Genomic DNA, 19196 nt, shown 5'->3' with positions numbered 1-19196 from the left:
CCCTCCCTTCCTGAAATGTTCAATCTGTAGAGCACAATCAGCAGAATCGAGCATGTTTTTTCTGTTCCGTCATATGACAAAAAACGACAAAGATATAAAATAAACTCGATGTCTGCCCCATCCCAGCTCGCACGCTTTTACGCATGAGTAAACATGATTTTTATATCAACATATCTCTGTTTTTACTTCGTCTATCAACACCAAACAAAAACTGGCATAGAGTTTCAAGCCAGCACTTTGGACAGAAGTTGACAGCAACACTTAATGTGACTTTGTTTTTATGCTACGACGTCCTGAAACAGACACGTCATTTGATCACGCCAGCGTGATTGGAAGTATATTGTGAACTTTCTACGCTGTCACTCAGCGACTGATGTTAACGGAGTGGAGCAGCAAACTCCAGCAGAAATAAACGAGATGAGACCTGCATTTCTTGCATATATATATATATATACATATACACACATGCACACACACACACACACACACACACACAAAACACAGTGGTTGCAAAGTGCTTTAAAGTACAAAGAGAACCGAATAGAAAAGTGAGAGAAAAGCAGAGTGTATAAAAACATTGTCAAAAAAAGCACACAAGAGCAAAGTCTTACAGCTGCTTTAAATGAAATACAACGACAACTTAGGTTAAGCACAGTTAAAAGGTCACTGAGTAAAAGTGACACTAGAAAACCTCAATAGAAGGGGAAAATGTAGGAGGAAGGGAATTTCATAGTTTTAGGGCTGCTACTGAGAAAGTCCTGTACACACTACCACAACACAGTTCTGTTTGTAGAGACTGTCCTCCCAAGAAAAATGACACAATAGGTCGTAATGTCAGTTGCCCAAAAACAACATAGAGTAACAGATGCCATCTAGTGGCCATTGAAATTATGACCGGAGCAGTGGTGCAGTTCAGATGACGCCTATATAAGGTGATAATTTGTGTGTGTGTGTGTGTGTGTGTGTGTGTGTGTGTGTGTGTGTGTGTGTGTGCGTGCGTGTGTGCATGTGTTTTGAAGGCTTAGAAACACCCTGAGGTTTGTTCTGCAAATGACACAACAGTTCTCCTAAAATGCACACAAACACACACATCAACACATAAGGGATGGTGGTGCTCTGGGTTGACTCAGAACTGAAGATAAGTTTGATGTATTTCTATACTGACATTATCAGTGACATATTATGAAAGGTCTCAGACTGTCTTGCAGTGGTTTTTTTGTCCCCTGCTCTCTGAGACAGTGTTTTTTTTTTTTTTTTTTTTTTAAATGTTGATGTTTTTTTGTTGAGTCAGTGTGGACCTGTGGTGCCAGGAGGGTTTTGACAGGATTTAGGCAGCTCTCTTAATCTTAATCATCAGTACTATAGATGTGTGTGAATCACTGAAATGTGGATATCTTCAATGCTATTTATTTTGCCATTTTTACTTTATCATACTGCATTATTTGAAGGACAAGTCTGGTGATATTCACTATTTTTTGTCTTGTCAATAAATCCCATGTGCAGACTTAAACCAACAATGAACTGATCTACTCACAAGTATTGTGTCTATATCCAAAGCCTGATATATCTCATTCATTCATCATTAACAACACATCAATGAGCCACACTGTGACATGTTCCTTCATTACCATGAACACATACTTTGACAATGCACTATTTTCTCCAGTTTGAGTAACATTTGTTAAAAACTACAGTGACCAGCTGTCTTAGGAAATTACTGAACCTTAAAAAATGAAACTATATATTTGTGAGTTGTTTTAAAGATCTACTGTAGACAGGAGAAGTCACAAAGTATCGAGGGAGAATAACATACTTTTGGGTTTGCACATGGGATTTGTCTTCTGTTAAGAAGAATAGAAATACTGTCAGAGCTAACCACTGGCTTGGACTCAAGACGCAGACTCAGAATCGGTTCAAAAATTCAGTCCTTTTAATAAGAATGAGGTCGGTACACAGGTGATCTGATATCAAGGCAACAGCGTCCAAATCGGCAGGCGAAAGGCTAGATCAAAAGGCAAAAAACAGGTCTTGTAACTATAGGGCTGAAAGAACTCACACAAGCAAAAAAGGCTGCAACGCTGTCACAGGGAACGAGACGAACTGGCACAGAAGGAAGGGAACACTGAGACTATATACTCTAGGGGAGGGGAGACAATGAGGCACAGAGTTGAGTATCAAAATAAAACAGGAAGTACAAGACAAAGAGCACTGGAAGAAACAAAAAGGTAACTCAATGTGACAAATACATTATATGGCATAAGTGTGTGTAGCTGTTCTTGCCTGTCACTAACTATATCTTTCTACAAAACCTGTACTGTGTGTGAATGGAATGGAGACAATGACCATAGCTCTCCTGAAAACTGGGGGGTTTATTCTCTCCACTAAATGAAATAAAATAAAGTCACTGCAGCAGCTTCATAAGGTGCTCGTCATTTGTTTTGTCCACCAAAATAACCCATTTTAAGTACAGATTTTCCTGCAGCATTATGGACTCTGATCTCTGCCTCTTAATTTTTCATCCCTACATTTTGATACATGCTCTATTTATTGTGTAATATTTTATGTTTGCCTATATATCGTGCTGTTGATACTGTGTACTGATTCTCTCCATGCTGTACCAAAAACCAATTCCACCCACTCTGTCTGCATGGCCTTTCAAGTAAAAGTAACAATTTCATGATTCACTGACAAATGTTGTCCTGCTGATAGGTGTATCTTAAAGACAGAGATGACCTATCTTGTAACTGAGTTTGAAGGACTTGTTCCCTCAATGATTGACTTTGATGTGTAAAATTGGTGGATTACCCCTTAAGCACAAAAGATACTCAATAGCACTCAGGTATGTTGGTGGCGGTGGTGAGGAGACAGGTGGCCTTTATTTCCATTTAAACACTTTCATCCTTACAATTCTGAGCAAAACCCAGTGTGTTAAAGTGAACACAGTAAATGGGCCAGTCCCTTCTTCCACAGTGAGTCCTCTGATGTTATGCTTTAGTGATATTTTGTAGTACATATTTAAAACATCTGCAAAGAGCATCATTAAAATGTGTGAAATATACAGTACATACTACACATGCATATTTCACTTTGCTGCATGCATATTCATCACCTAAGGTACATACATGTATCCATGTTGTATATGGGTATATGTTATCCAGTATACATGTAGCATACTAAAGGATGAAAATTTTTGCATAAGTAGACATAAGTACTTATCTCATGTATAAAATGTAAGTTTTTGAATTTCTGACTATTAGGCATACAAAATGATGACCCTACCTTTTCCAATAATTTCCATTCCTGCATCCTATTAAACACTCATCATTGTTGTATTCAAATACTCAACTATGTATGTTTTTAAGCTCTATTTGTGCTGCTGCAGCCACCTCAAGGGCATCAGTAAAGTGTCTTCGTCTTTCTAATGTGTTGACACAAGGCTGTTATCATAAAGTGACAGAAGGTAAAAGAAAAGGTGAGTTTTCAGGTGTGCAGTATGTCCCTCTCCTTGCACTCTCTCTGACCTGAAAACCATCTAACCATCTGTGGCCATCTTTAATTCATGCTGTTATTCATCATTATTAAAGCCCACTATTCTGCTCTTATTATTATTGTCCTCTGCTGCTGAGGGTGTTTAATATCAGAAAAGTCTCATTATTCTGTGGCTGCACATTGAGCAATTACAAATACAATGTGTTCACTCCCCCCCCCCCCCCCCCCCCCCCCCCCCCCCCCCCCACCCTCCCATCCCCCCAGCCAATTACCTTTTATTATAGTGCCAGTGTTGGGGCTATTTTTTAAATGAGAAACATACTCAGCAGACCGACATGGCCCCTAGTGTGCATGATCCGTGTGTGTATGTGTGTGTGTTGGCAGCGGTGGTGATGGGGGCTTATAGCCAGTGGCTTCCTCTATTCAGTTGAAGAACAGCAAAGAGGTGAAAGAGTTATTGCAGCTACAACACATAAACCTACACACACACACACACACACACACACACACACACAGCTACTCATTTATTGCCTTTTGTTATTTACCCTGATAAAATATATATTTCAATGATGTCTTTGTTTCACCACAGGCATTTCCTAAATCTTTATCTCGTCTTTTCTTGGCCATTATACAAAAGCTTTGCAATAATGTGTGAGGGAAATTATTGTATGAATATGTATAAATGCTTGTGTGAACTTGTGAAGGGTTAAAATGCTTAGTGATAGCCATGGACATCATGTTTGTGTGTCTGAATTGTATGTTCCTGTGTAAAATAAATGGAATCTAATTTGCAGTATTATTGTCATAGCAATTAAACTGACATCATCAGCCTGTTAAAGAGAGGTGAGGAGATTGTGCAAAAGGTGAACTACGAAGGACTGCGCACCAGTGAACAGTCAGTGGTGTTAAGTAATAAATATAAATTGCATGTGGAAAATTAACTGAACTCGACAAAATAAATCAAACTGGTAAAGAGGATATATATAATGATGATTTGAGTTATAGATAAATATAGAATAAATAAGGTGCTAAGGAAGTAACCTGGAATAATCAAGTTTACAATTTAGAAATGTTGAAGGATGCCTCCAATTAAAATCTATTAGTTTAGGTGGCTGTGGCTCAGGAGGTAGAGCGGGTCGTCCACTAATTGGGATATCAGCAGTTCGATTCCTGGCTCCTCCAGTTCGCATGGCGAAGTGTCCTTGGGCAAGATACTGAAACCCAAATTGCTCCCGGTGGCTGTGCCATCAGTGTATGAATGTGTGTGAATGGTTAGATTCCTCTGATGGTCAGGTTGGGACCTTGCACGGTAGCCCCTGTGCCCATTCAGAGTATGAATGTGTGTGAATGGGTGAATGTGGCTTATAGTGTAAAAGCGCTTTGAGTGGTCGGAAGACTAGAAAGGCGCTATACAAGTACAGTCCATTTACCATTTACAATGCACTTAATAGAATTAATTTCATTTATTTAGAAAAGTATAAGATATAATTTCAAAGACATAGTGGCCTAAGTTTTGTCATGTTTTGTGGTATGTGAATAAAAGTTAAACCAAAGTACTTGTATATTTGATAAAGGCCAACAGGTTTTGTTTAAAAAATTGTAACATATGATCTCAAGGGGAAGGAGAGGGGTGTTATTCTTTTCCCAGTGGAAACAGACTTACCACCAATCTTTATTAACCTGTTGTGGTTTGCAATGTGGACCCAAGTGCAGACACAGACTGGAGTGAAGGTGAATGAAATAAGGCGTTATTGCCAGGGAATACGGTGGGGATGAAGCGGGCTGAGGCAGAGGACTGGATGGCTGAGATGAGTGAGGGAGAATGGCAAGCACTGGCAAAAGGGAACAGGTAGTAGTGGGCTGGAGAGTGGGCAAGCTGGCAGACAGGTAAGTGGTGGTCTAGGAGCACAGGAGAGAGAGAGAGAGAGAGAGAGAGAGAGAGAGAGAGAGAGAGAGAGAAAGAGAGAAAGAGAGAGACAGGAGTGTAGAGATGGGAGCCAGGAGAGCCACGCCCAGGCCAACACACACACACCGCTACACACAAACAAAACATAAACACAGAGAGAGACAGACAGGGGAGCACTGGAAACACTAGGGAATCTTCAGGTACCATAACATAACCGATATAAGCCTCTTCCTGCTTACCCTAGAATGTCTTCCCATGGGTTTAACCTCACTGTGGGTCTTATCTGTGTAGAAAACACCCTTTGTAGTGCTGTGGCGGTTAAAAAACACACACACAACAGTCTTTTTTTCCTGAAACCAACCAACCACTGACTTCAGCATCTATGTAACATAACTTGATAATATAATAAAAATAAGATAAAATAAAATAAAAGTGAAACTTACATACATAGAATGCATAACTTAAGGTGGAAGATAAAAATCACTGACATAAAATAGAATACATACTGAAAAATAATAAGAAGAAGAATTTAAAACATGGAATACATAGAATGTATAAAATAATGTAAAATACAACATTTTAAGTGCAGTAGTGCATAAGTGCAAAGCAGAAAAGCTAGGCTAAAGTGAAGAGACAAGTTTTCAGCTTTCTTTTAACAATGTAGCAAGCTGGCCTCCCTGATATCTATAGGTAGTGTGTTCCATAGTTTTGGGGTGTAATTGACAAAGGCTGCATCCCTGATTTTCTTTCAGCTCTTGCTGGGAATCTCCAATAAACCAGCAGCAGATGATCGCAGTGTTCTTGAAGGCAAATAGGTAACAAGGGAGTTAGCAATGTAGCTTGGTCATAGCCCATTAAGGGCTTTGTATGGAAGGAGGAAAACCTTAAAGTCATTTCCAAATGTTACAGGAAGCCAGTGCACAGAAGCTAAAACTGGACCAATGTGCTCTCTCTTCTTGGTTCTGATTAATAACCCAGCTGCAGAGTTTGAATGAGCTGAAGCCTGTCAAACTCATTCCATGCTTGCTTTGATATCCTGAAAAAAGAGTCAGCAGTAAAGTCTACTCCACCTCCAGAAGACCTGCCACTGTCAGTATCCACAGCCGATGTGAGAAGAATCCTGCTTAAAGTGAAAATGAATAAAGCTGCTGGGCATGATAACATCTCTGGCTGTGTACTTAAAACATGTGCCAACCATCGAGCTGCTATTACTGACATTTTTAACATATCACTGTCACAGGAGAGATTTCCCACCTGCTTCAAGACAGTCACCATCATCCTTGTACCTAAAAGGTCTGCAGTGTCTAGACTAAACGACTACCACCGTGTGGTACTCACTCCCATTCTGATGAAGTGTTTTGAAAAACCGGTTCTCCAGCACATCAAAGACAACATACCAGCCAGCCTGGACCCTCTCCGGTTTGCATACAGAACCAACGGATCCACAGAGGATGCCATCTACACTGTCCTCCTTCACACACCTGAAAATAACAACACTTACATCAGAATGCTGTTTGTTGATTTCAGCTCAGCATTTAATACAATCTCCCCCATGAAACTGATTGGAAAACTTAGCACTCTGGCTTGAGTACCACACTCTGCAGCTGGATATTGGAGCTCCTCACAAACAGGCCCTAGACAGTTTGGATTGGTGGTCACACCTCCTCCACTCTAGTGCTCAACACCGGAGTCCCCCAGGGTTGTGTGCTCAGCCCCCTCTTACTCCCACTGTACACCCATGACTACAACCCCCAACATGGAGAGAAATCGTGAAATTTGCAGATGACACCACCATCATTGGCTGGATTTCAAACAATGATGAGAGTTCATATTGGGAGGAAATCAACAATCTTGCAGAATGGTGCACAGGGAACAACCTACTGCTCAATGTCAACAAAACCAAGGAGCTGATTGTTGATTTTAGAAAAAAGGAGGCAAAGACACACACCCCTGTCTACATCAGTGGAGCTGATGTGGAGCAGGTGAACAGTTTTAAGTTCCTGGAAATCAGCATCACAGAGAACCTGTCATGGACATCACACATCACCCTAGTGAAAAGATCTCACCCTGCTGCCGTCTGGCAAGAGATACAGAAGTATCCGCTGTTGTCCAATCATCTTTGACTGAAAATGGCCCCATTCACTAGTAACAGCTAATACTATGACATCCATGTTTATCAGCCCAGCTCTGCTGGCCAGGAGAGAGCGTGGACAAACGGAGGAAGAGAGCAGCACTAATGGCTAAGCTAAGGCTAACTCCTCATCGGCTATCTCTACCCAGCATTTTTCTCACCAATGTACAGTCTGTGGTGAACAAAATGAATGAACTGTGACTGCGGCTCACCACTCATAAAAGGATTATGGACTGCAACTTCATGATTTTTATGGAAACATGGCTTACAGCAGGTAAGAGCCATTGAGGATACATGTACTGTTGTGACTGCAGCATACATCAAATGCTAATGCTAAGCTTGCAATGAAAGCATTGCACGCTACCATTAGCAGACAACAGACTACACTCCAAGCCGAAGCCTATGCACTCTAGATCTTATATAGTGTTGGGCGGGGGGGGGGGGGGGGGCACTTCCTTAATTTCACAAAAAAGTTTTTACGCTTGCTTGAGGTGGATTTTGGAAATGTTGAAAAAGAGTTTGTGCACAAAATGGGGAATGGAAACACCATTTGTCGAATAAATAATGATGTAACTAACGTTTACCTCACATCACTGATGCTGTTTCCACTCTCTGTGTCTTCCGGCTTCAGACAGCATGAAGTATGGCCAATACTAGCTGGCATGAAAGAACAATGACAACTTTTGACTTTTCCATTTTTCTCTTGTCAAGGAAATATAACTATTTGTTTTGCTTCTGGTTGGCAACCTTTACTTCTTCTACTCTGTTTACTGACGGATTATTTAAGCCAACCAAGTATTGCCTAGTAGCCTAGTTTATTCGCTTCAAAGCTGTTGATGGAAACATACCTAATTTGCATTTTCTTTTTTGTGACATTTCAAAAATTAGCTTAAAATTATCTTGCGCATCCAATGGAAACACAGCTTATATCACAATGCAGCCATTTTAGACACACCCAACAAAACCAGAAACACAGAAATGATGAAAAACAGTTTAATGGCCTAACTCCACAATTCAGTACCACATAGTTCTTAATCTTTTCAGAGGTCTTCAGCAATTATTTTCTAACAATGTGTTTCAAAAGAAATCTCTGATTTTCCTTTACAGGAACTTTGAGATCACCGGTCTGTTAAAGATATAATATGTAATTATTCTGCATTAAAATGTCTAAAAACAACTAGACCTATGTTATATACTTTGTTGAGTTGTGTACTTTCATCATCCCAAATGTTTCCCACAATTTTCAAACCTAGATAAATCCATAATTTTAGATCTTCTTTTAGGTTGTTTTTAACTGTATCTTTTAACCAGATGAAGGCTTTTAGCCATCAGACGACTGGATCTTAAGTTATCAGAGAAACAAACTGAGCAAACATTAGCAGCAGCTCAGCTATCAGCCCCTCCCAAACGTCCTCTTTCCACGTCAGAAAAACACTGATTTTGTTAGCCCTGTAAAGCCCAAATATAGAAAAAAAATGAGCGAAATTTTTTTTCACCTTTCAAATGTTGTTGTAGGAGGCCTCTGATGCAGAACTTAAAGGGTTTTCAATTTTTTTTTTTTTTACGTTTTAGTAAGTTTTTAGGGAAATGTAATATTGCAAAGTTGGCCCCAGTTGAGAGCAGAATTTTTGTATTTGTACTTGCATTCTCTGAGAAAATATGCAACAACTAAGGGTTAATTTGAAGGGTTGATTGCTCATTTAGTCCCATAACAGTATATATCATGAATAATAATCACACAGCAGTCATTTATTAATTTAAAAAACAAGATAAAATTGTATTTACAAAACTGAGTTTTGTCTTCTTCCCAGTGTTCAGCCATGTTCATTTGCAATGACAGTCCCAAAGATGAACATCAGACTTGCTGCATAGCATGCTGGTTTATCCTTTACTGCAGTGTCTGCAGCGTCCTATCTTTGTCTTCATTGGGAAATGTGCAATTTTTCAGCCAGGGATACCTTGTCACGAGGCATGGTGTGTTTGTTTGGTTTGGGCTTTATGTCCATATAATCACTGGCTGGGAAGTCATAGGGTTGTTGGTTTTTTTCATCTACTTCACTGGCAGTGTTGTCTGATTCCCTTTCAAAAATCACTCTACATTTTGGATGGCAACAATCACATCTTGTATAGACCGTATAGACTAATCACCACTGTATTTTAAGACCTCTCTTTGCTGGTTGCATTCTCAAATGGAAAAATAAAAAATAATTAATTATTAAGTATTATTACAAGTATTATATTGTAGTAATAACCCGAAGGAAGTGTTTTCCAGGATAAATAATATCAATGCAAATAAATCCTAATCCTGTTTACACATCCTACTAAATTCATTCAATACTATCTGACTAGCCTATTTTGCTCTCTCATCATACTTAAAAGGAATACTTGCATCCCCCCCAGAACACTTACATCCCCACATTCAGGACCATTCTCACCTGTCCCTGAACAATGCAACGACCGTCCTACAAAACATTCAGAACCTGTTTCTGCCTAATGCAACAGGCAGCTATTTGGGCAAACAAACAAAGCCCAGAAAAAAGCCCAGGATCAGTTAAACTTACATTAGTTCTACTCAAGCACTCTTAGCTCTCTCCTTCTTTTAATGCGAATCCCACAGTTGTTAGTTACTTTAGCTCACCAGTTAGCTTAGCAGCTAACTTAGCTTAGCAGTAGCAGTGGCTTCTCTTTCTTGCATTCTTCTCTTTCTTGCTCGGAGTGTCATATTTTTACTTATTCCTTTGCCTCCTTTAACGATAATGGTACATGTAATAAATGTAGTTTATTTGCAGTGTTGGAGGCAAGGCTCACTGAATTGGAAGCACACCATGGAAAACCAATTGTTAGTGACTGTAGTTAGCCAGCCCCCAGTAGCCGGTGCAGACCAACCTTGTGTAGCTCCTGCTCCTCCGGTAATCCCCAAGCAGCCAGAAAGCCAGGGTGGCTGGGTGACTGTCTGAAGGAAGCATAGCCCTAAGTAGAAACCAGCGGTTCACCACCAACCAGTTCATGTTTTTAACAGGTTTTCCCCACTCAGAGACACACCAGCTGAGAAACCAACTCTGATTAGCAGCTCCATAGTGAGAAATGTCAAGTTAACAATACCAGTGGTCATAGTCAAATGTATTCCTTGGGCCAGAGCAGGCAACATGGAATCTCATTTAAAACTGCTGGCTAATGATGAGCATAAATATGTTAAAATCATTATACACAGTAGTAATGACTCCCGATTACATCAATTGTTGGATCAGTTGGTGTATACATATGCAAAGACAATGGGCCTCATTCACCAACCGTTGTTAGGAAGAAATTTGTTCTTTGTTCTCAATTATTTCTTATTTGGGACTTCTTGTTAGGTAAGAACAGAATGTACACACACTCAAGAGCACACTTGCTGACATGTTTGTGCAAAATAATTGGTTATTGCGTTTTCTTCAATTCTACAGTTGTATAATGTTATAGGATTTAAATTAGAATTATATCTTCATCATTTATAATTGTCATTAATTACCTTCATTATTTTACTGTAACTAGGTAAATTTGATGATCCCGAATAGAGTGAGACACACAAAGAAGCATAAGTTTGAATACAGCTTTATTTTCCTGTCACATGCAAATACAATGAACAACAAGCAAACTGAGCTGGGATCTTTTATACCTTGCCATGTCTTCAACATATGTTTTCCGTTATCAATGGTTTTCTCCTTAGTATGAGGATATGTACCTGTCAACCTGTCAGACATCTTGGCGCCATTCCTATCAAGCTAATGAATTTACATCTATGGGCCCCACACTAGATGTTATTCCACATTTGTCTTTATGACACATGAACATGGTGCCTCAACTAAAGGTTTCTTACATTCCTTAAGATGCATGCAACACAAAGAAAATACCTAATATCATTTACAAAGCATTATGGTCTTTTAAAAAAAGAAAAAAATCAATAATGTTAATTGGGAACAATGACATTCAATATTCAGTGATTGATCACGCTATTTATAGGCCCAACATTTCTGCACCTGCCTACTCGCACAACAGCATATTTACTGCTGCTGCAAGATATTGCAGATCGTGCCCTGAGGAGGGAATGCATCTTCCAGCACCATGTCGATTTTTTTGCAGAGAGTGGCAAGTACCTCTTGGGATGCTTTAGGCTACCAAGAGCTGTCCTCATGGAGCTTTGTATTAGTTAGAGCTAGCACTGCGGAGCTATACCAGATGGTCTAACCCTGTAGCACCACACGTGTAGGTACTGTTGGGACTACATGTGGACCACAGTTTACCACATGCTTCAAGACTCGAAGAAACCTGAGATCTGGGGGGTTCGCACCCAAAGTGTGAAGCTCCACCCATGGATCCAGGTTATCAAAACCAGAGATTACCCTCCTATCCCTCTCTTTTCTCCACGAGCTGCAGCAGGAGCAGCTCCTTGCTCTCTTTCTCCTTCAGCTGCAGGAGCAGCTGCTTGGTCTTTCACACCTCCAGCAGCTGCTGGAGCAGCTCTCTGATTTCTTGTGTGGCCTGCTCACAGCAGACACACACAGTCTTCTTTACGGCAGAAGACGCAAGAGCCTGACTAAGACTTAGAAACTAAGTTTCCTTGTGCCAGCAGCTAACACACAAGTCTGCTGGCCAGTTTAACAAGTACAGGAGCTGCGAAATGGAGTTAGCTTGCCACTAACTCTACACAAAGGAGTGACCTGGGCCCTCTGCACGACTGGAGTGCTGTCTCCCCAGCAACGCCTGCATCTTTCAGCTTCAGAGCCAAAGCCTTCTCAGCCTGACTCACCCACGGATTCACCAGCTAGGACACCACAAAGCATCTCTTCCTTCATGGACTGGTAACAACTGGGCATAGCCTAGCAACACAAGCATAGTACGGCTAAGCAAGAATGTTTAACTCAAACAATGTACTGTACATGTATTGATTTGGTTAAGGTTATACATTGAACTGTTGTTGTGATGTCCTTGTTGCCTATAGTCAGGTTACTGTATAGCCACACCGCTAGGTAAATGTTAGCATGCTTAACACATGTTACATCCAGTAACTAGACCTTGCATGCAACTAACCTCATTTTAACCTGGCACCAATTGGCCTTGAATAGAGAACCACACAGTTAAGAGGTTAAAACCTAGTTTGGCGAACTTTGGTTCAGGCAGCACATGTGGTTCAAGACACCACATGGTATGGCCTTTTATCTCTGTAGTTCCCTTTATCAGCCAAGTTGTCGGCATGCCATGTGCTGAGTCACCAGGTGACTGCAGCCATCTTGCTATTGTCTTCCCCACACACACACACACACACACTCACACTTGTATATAGGTACACTTAGCTAGATTAGTATTGTGTGTTGCTTTTACCCTTTTGTTAAATAAATGCTTTTGGATATACCTGTTGTCTGTTTTAATGTTGCACAAGAATGAGTTTTGCCAACCTCTGCTCGGTAAAGAAGTCCAAATCCTTCAACCTTAGTACACTTTGAGACTGAATTGGCTATCTTTTTCCCTGAGTCCAGGGTGGTACCCCGTTATTATTAATTCTTAATAATTTTATTGATTTTAATAATTAACAATTATCTTTAATAATCATTAATTATTGCTGATAGCCAAACTTGTAGCCACGGCTCAACAGTACTCTTCACCTTGGGCTTTTAAGCCACTAGGACATTTCAGAGTTACCTAGGAAACAGGGTGGGCATATCACTGGCATCCATCCGCCATGCTCTCGATTTATGAAATATATCAGCTGGCCACACAATACATAAAATTCCCCTATACAGCAGAAGATCAGGTCCCAGTCAAGAGAGGATTTCATTCCATTTTTGGTCTACCCAAACCATCAATGCAACAGACTTCACGCACATGCGCATTAAGGCACCCTCCCCAGATCCGTTCCCATATCTCAACCATAAACAATACCGCTCCATAAATGCACAACTCATCTGTGACTACCAGAACCACCTTCTGAATGTGGTTCCCTGCTTCACAGGAGATGCACACGACATAACATTTTACAGAACAGTTCTGTGGGAATGCGCCTCAAACAAGGAGCTGCTGGAGACACATGCTCATTGGTATGTATCTGTGAGTAATTATAAATTCCAGCAACAGCGGGCTTCTTTTCATGTAATGACTTGTTTCATTAGGAGATCGAGGATATGCCCTGGCCCCCTTAGACTCACTAGACTCCACTAATCCGTCTTCTCCTGCGCCCAGAGGCCTGTACTACAAAGCAGGATTTGGGGTTAGCGAGGTAACTTCAGGTTTAACCCTGGGTTTTCAGTCCTACGACGCTGGTTCACTGCCTACCGGGGTTCATCACCATGGTAACTTACGCTGAACAGCTAACTTGCTCCAGAGCAGGTTAACTTCAGAGGATCGGATCACAACCTGTCAACACTCCGACCACTGAACAATCAGATCACTGGAAAAAAAAAAGAGCTATCATTCTTACAAGATCCTGACATGGACAAAAGTCCTAAGTTTACAATAAAGTGACAAATAAAAAAAAGAGCAATATATATTTCTATAGGTCAGTGGAAACATTTTCTTGTTCCAGACGTTTTATTTCCATTCTGGTTTTAAAACAGAGCTTCTTACAAATGGAGAGATCATTTACAACACTAAACACATAATGATTTTAGCTGCATTTTAATAGTATAAAATTTATTTATCCCCGGAGTGAAGCTGACAGTGTGGATGATTTTACACTCTGATTCCATCACTGCAGCTCAGAATAACATGAGACAACTGTGTGATGATAACTGGAAATGAAAACAAAATATTGTCTTTTATCAGAAAAATAATCCACACACTGTTAATTGGCTCCCATGATGTTAAATGCAACAATGAGGTCAGATAGACCTCATCAGTCATTTACTACTTTTCCACTCTTTGCCTCGGGAGCAGAAACAGTCTGACATTACTTTTAAGTTTCTTTTTTTGTGACATATTCACAATGGTTTCTTCGTCATTCAACTAAATAGCAAAAAATACTCACTCTATATTTAAGTCATATATAATAATTCCTACATGTATTTTAAGCCGTAGCCTACTTTTAATATGCGTAAATTATTTCTAGTGTTTTCTTCTTATTCTGTTGTATGATTACAGGCTTGTTTACATTTCACATGGTTGAATATGACTTTTTGTTGTCTCTTAAACAGAGGTTTTCCGCAGCTACTTGGTATCCATGTTTCATGTCTTATCATATGAAGTACTTCATTCATGTTTCTGATGATGTCACTCGTAATTAACAACCCCGTCTCTTTCACATGAACGCACTTATAGCTGGATAGGAAAACCCCGGGTTGACTGAGCTAGTTGATAACCAGCTTTGTAGCCAGATGAAGCCAGATAACGAAAAGATATCCTGGGTATGTTGAACTTGCTTCGTAGTACAGGCCTCAGGTCTCCAGTGTCAACCTGTCCACCTGGTCGGTCATCTGTTGTTCTTCAGCTATAAGCCCATTCTCCAGTCACAGCACGCCAAGTGCACCCAGCCACCTGCCTCTCTCTGCCACACAACCCCTCTCCAGCCTGCCTGCCCTTTGCCAGCGCCAGCGACCCTCCCTTCTACCCTCTATAACCAAAGGTTGCTCATTAAACCATCTTTTCTCATCCATCCCTCTGTTTTCTGTGTCTGCTTTTGGGTCCAAGGCAAATGGTGTACTTCAATGGAAATTATTCAGAGGTTGAACATGTGAAACATGGAGTGCCTAAAGAAAGTTGTCTTTGGCTGCTCCTGTACACAATTTTCACTAATGATCTTCCTGTAGTGTTAAAAAAGCATGTGTCTCAATGCATGCTGATGATTCTGCCACATATATGTCATAAGCAACAATTAGTGATTTAAATACAAATCTTGATCCGGAGTTGAAATAAGTTGTGGACTGGATTAACAGTAATAAACTTATTTTGAATGTCTAAAACAACTAGCTATTCTGTATGTTCAAAACCAAAGTTTGATCTTAGGTTAAATAAAATGTTAATAAAGCAGGTCGAAGAAGCCAAACTTCTGGGAGTTACAATAGACAATAAATTATCATGGGACAAACACAAAGTTGCAACCAATGTTACTAATGTTGCAACTGATCCAAAGTGAGCCTGGCCGGCCCTAACTATGAGCTTCATCAAAAGGGAAAGTTTTAAGCCTACTCTTAAATGTAGAGAGGGTGTCTGCCCCCACGGATCAAATCTGGAAGATGGTTCCACAGGAGAGGAGCCTGATAGCTGAAGGCTCTGCCTCCCATTTTACTTTTAAAGACTGTAGGAACCACCAGTAAGCCTGCATTCTGGGAGCGCAGTGTTCTAGTGGGGTAATACGATACTATGAGTTCTTCAAGATATGATGGTGCCTGACCATTAAGGGCTTATAAGTTAGGAGAAGGATTTAAAATTCTAGATTTTACATGGAGCCAATGTAGCAAAGCTAAAAGTACATCTGTAATAACGGTGACGGCACCAGAGTTTTCACATTTTCAGAAATTATTTTCTAACATGTATAATGTGTTTCAAAAGAAATCTCTGATTTTCCTTTTAAACAGACTTTAAACAACAAATATATATGGTTTTTCAAAAGCGCTAAAAGAGCATTAATTACTAATATTATCCTCCTTGAAAGACAAAGTTATATGCTTGCTTTGGGAAGGCTTTCTCTCTCACATACACAAAAAAACTTTTGATCTGACAACAGCAACAGACCAACACATAAGGCCTGGCATCCCACTGACACAAAACATATATTGTTATATCTTCTGCCAGCTGATTAGTCACAAGTTTAGTGGTACTACACATACTGCAGTCAGCTACCAGCATGTAACACTGCAGCATCTCAAAATAACAAATTATCCTCCTAACTGATTGGTAGATCAACATTGCCTTTTCTGAATACCAGCCAAATGAATGTGGCTAGTAAACTCAAGACATCTTACCCAGCTGAATTTGACAACAGTCCAAACTGCTATAATCCAAAACAGAACTTTGTACAGGTGATTGCGATGGTCTGTAAGAGTAGGAGTTGTAGAGGAAGGTTGGAGATTTTTATCTGTTGTCACAGTGTGGGGCCTCAAACCACGAGGTCATACAGAGAAGGCCTACATGTAACCTGTGAAGCCTGACCCTGAGGTGCTCTTTCCTTTGTCCCCCTGAGACAAAGGAACAGCACCAAAAACGCTGCTTACAGACAATGGGAGTCCATTGCAAACTCCATTTCCAGTGATGCTTTGCAATTTTCACACATCAGCAGGGAACAGTCTCTCATTGGCGGAGACACTCCTGCACAGCGGAGTATCCTGATGACACAGCCATGACATCACCGCCCCTTAAACCAGAGCACACCCTGAAAAATATGCCTTTATTGTGAACTGAGCTAGGAGGAACGCCGTCCTCCTGAGTCAGCTTCACTAACGTAGGTACCCCACGAATGTGTTTTTCCCTCACCAGATGAGACGAGACTTTGCCCATGTTCACCCAAACACCATCCCGCCATCCCCTGCAGGAGGAAAAAACGAAGTTTCTTCAGGAAGACGTGGAACTTCTCTGCCCCGCTCTTCTTCACCGAATCAACTTGTTTTCTCTGCTGCGCTGCTGAGATTCAGCTACCGTTAAGCCCACCGACAGCGGCACGGCCACCGTCTGCATCCAAGCTGAGGACAGAGCCGGACAGAGCTGATAGCTGCTCGCTATCTGAAGCAACCAAGTAAGAGGCATAAGTCTGGGCAGAGGCAGTGTTATTGTGTGTTAGTTTCAGCATCAGCACTGTTGTTTAGCATTTAGTTTTTTAGCTTTATTGCTATTGTTTGTTGTGTGGATCAACGGACTGCTGAGTCCATTTTCTCTGCTTTACTCTTAGGAATATTTTAAGTTTGCTGCCTGTTTAGTTGTGTTCACCACGCTACTGTTTTGTGTTTGTCCCACTTCGGACTAATGCTGTGTTTGTGCCACCGTGAGTGAGTAAGTAAGTTGCTTTGTCGATCAGAAACTAGACAACATGAGTTACAGACTGCCGTCCGTACGCATGCTACCCGTGGACAAAGGAACTGCTTCTCTTCTCTTCACAATCGCTTTCCCTCCTTCTTCTCCTTCTCTTGCGACTAACAAACATACAAACACACATACACGCACCAACATCTTTTTACACATCTGATGGTCAGATAACGGTAGATACAGCGCTGCTCTATCTTTCCTTATCCGCCATTAGACACGTGTGTTTTTCATAGAACCGGGTGAGTGCAAGACGCCGACCACCAGGCAGCGCCATGTTACTGTTGCCCAACCACCTCACAATTTACATTAAGGGAGAATGCAGGAAGTATTGCGTCTTTTATGTAGCGAGACGGGAAATAAAGGAGTGGAGGTCAGGGTGATGGAAGAATGCATAGCACATCAAGCATACTGTACTCACTGTGTGCAGATACTGTAGAATAATTATAATGTTTATTTATATAGATCTATTAAAAAGTGCTGCACATGGGCAGGCATAAAAGAACAAAGAACAGAATAAAATACCTAATACACATACATATCCACTTACTGTATATAACAAACATTTTTAAATAATGAAAAAAGGCATAAAAAATCTTTATCATTTAATGTAATCTAGGGCCATAGAGCATAATCCAGATTTCCAGATTTATATGAATAAACTAAAAAAAGTCAGCTGAACCACGTACCAAGACTCCTTCCTGAGTTTATTGTACACTATATACACACACACACACACACACACACACACAGCACCAACAGCTATAAAGTAAATGGGTTGCTAATTAGTATAAAGTAACAAAATAATAAAATGAGATCAATATGAGATAAAACAGGCAAATAATGTCCAAAATGTTCTTACAGGAGAATAGACTTAACAAAATATCAAAGGAATATGAAAACAATCATCAAATATCACTGTGACACATTAAAGACCTCTTTTTGTATTTATTTGTACTTGTAATTTGCTTTTTATTGTAATGGTAATGTAATTGTAATATCTCATCTTCAGTTATAAAATGAAAGTCAAGTGAAATAATTATCATTCACATTTCCACCATTTAAATAAAATATCTCCATGTTACAATTCTTAGACTGATAAGTATTCTCTCTCACTTTTCACTATTCTGTTCTTTTGTTCAGTAACTCTTTCGTTTTCTATCACAGACTGACACCACAGCTGCACATATTCAATGCAGAGGTTCATAAATTATGCAGTTTGATCAGTATATTGCATGGAGGTCTGAGAGTCACTGCAGCTCCGCCTATCACTGTGCCTACCTTACTACACACACACACACACATACGCAATGCTGTTTGAAGAAGGAATGACACTAGTAATGGCTGACAGAAAGGCATGTGAAGAGAAGGGAAGGAAAAGTGAACCTGAATAAGCCCCTGCATATTTTGCCATTTGGTCCCTTCTCCAACCGCTGTTTCCATTACTGTCACACTCTGTCGCCTAAGTGAGGGTAGTTTAGCCAAATATTAACTGGAAAAAGTTCAAAAACAGTTTCTTAAAGAATGGCAGGCTGAAACAATGTCCATTAGTGAAATGATGTATTTATTGTGAAAAGCACTTGTTGAAAGGTTATTTACAAGACATCAGAAAACTGGACTTACTCTTATAGCAGTCTGCTCTAACCTGACACACCAGATAGTTTGTTACACAGAACCATCTGAGAAGTC

Source organism: Thunnus maccoyii, chromosome 6 (assembly GCF_910596095.1).
Source record: "Thunnus maccoyii chromosome 6, fThuMac1.1, whole genome shotgun sequence".
Classification (NCBI taxonomy): domain Eukaryota; kingdom Metazoa; phylum Chordata; class Actinopteri; order Scombriformes; family Scombridae; genus Thunnus; species Thunnus maccoyii.
This window is presented reverse-complemented; position numbering follows the sequence as displayed.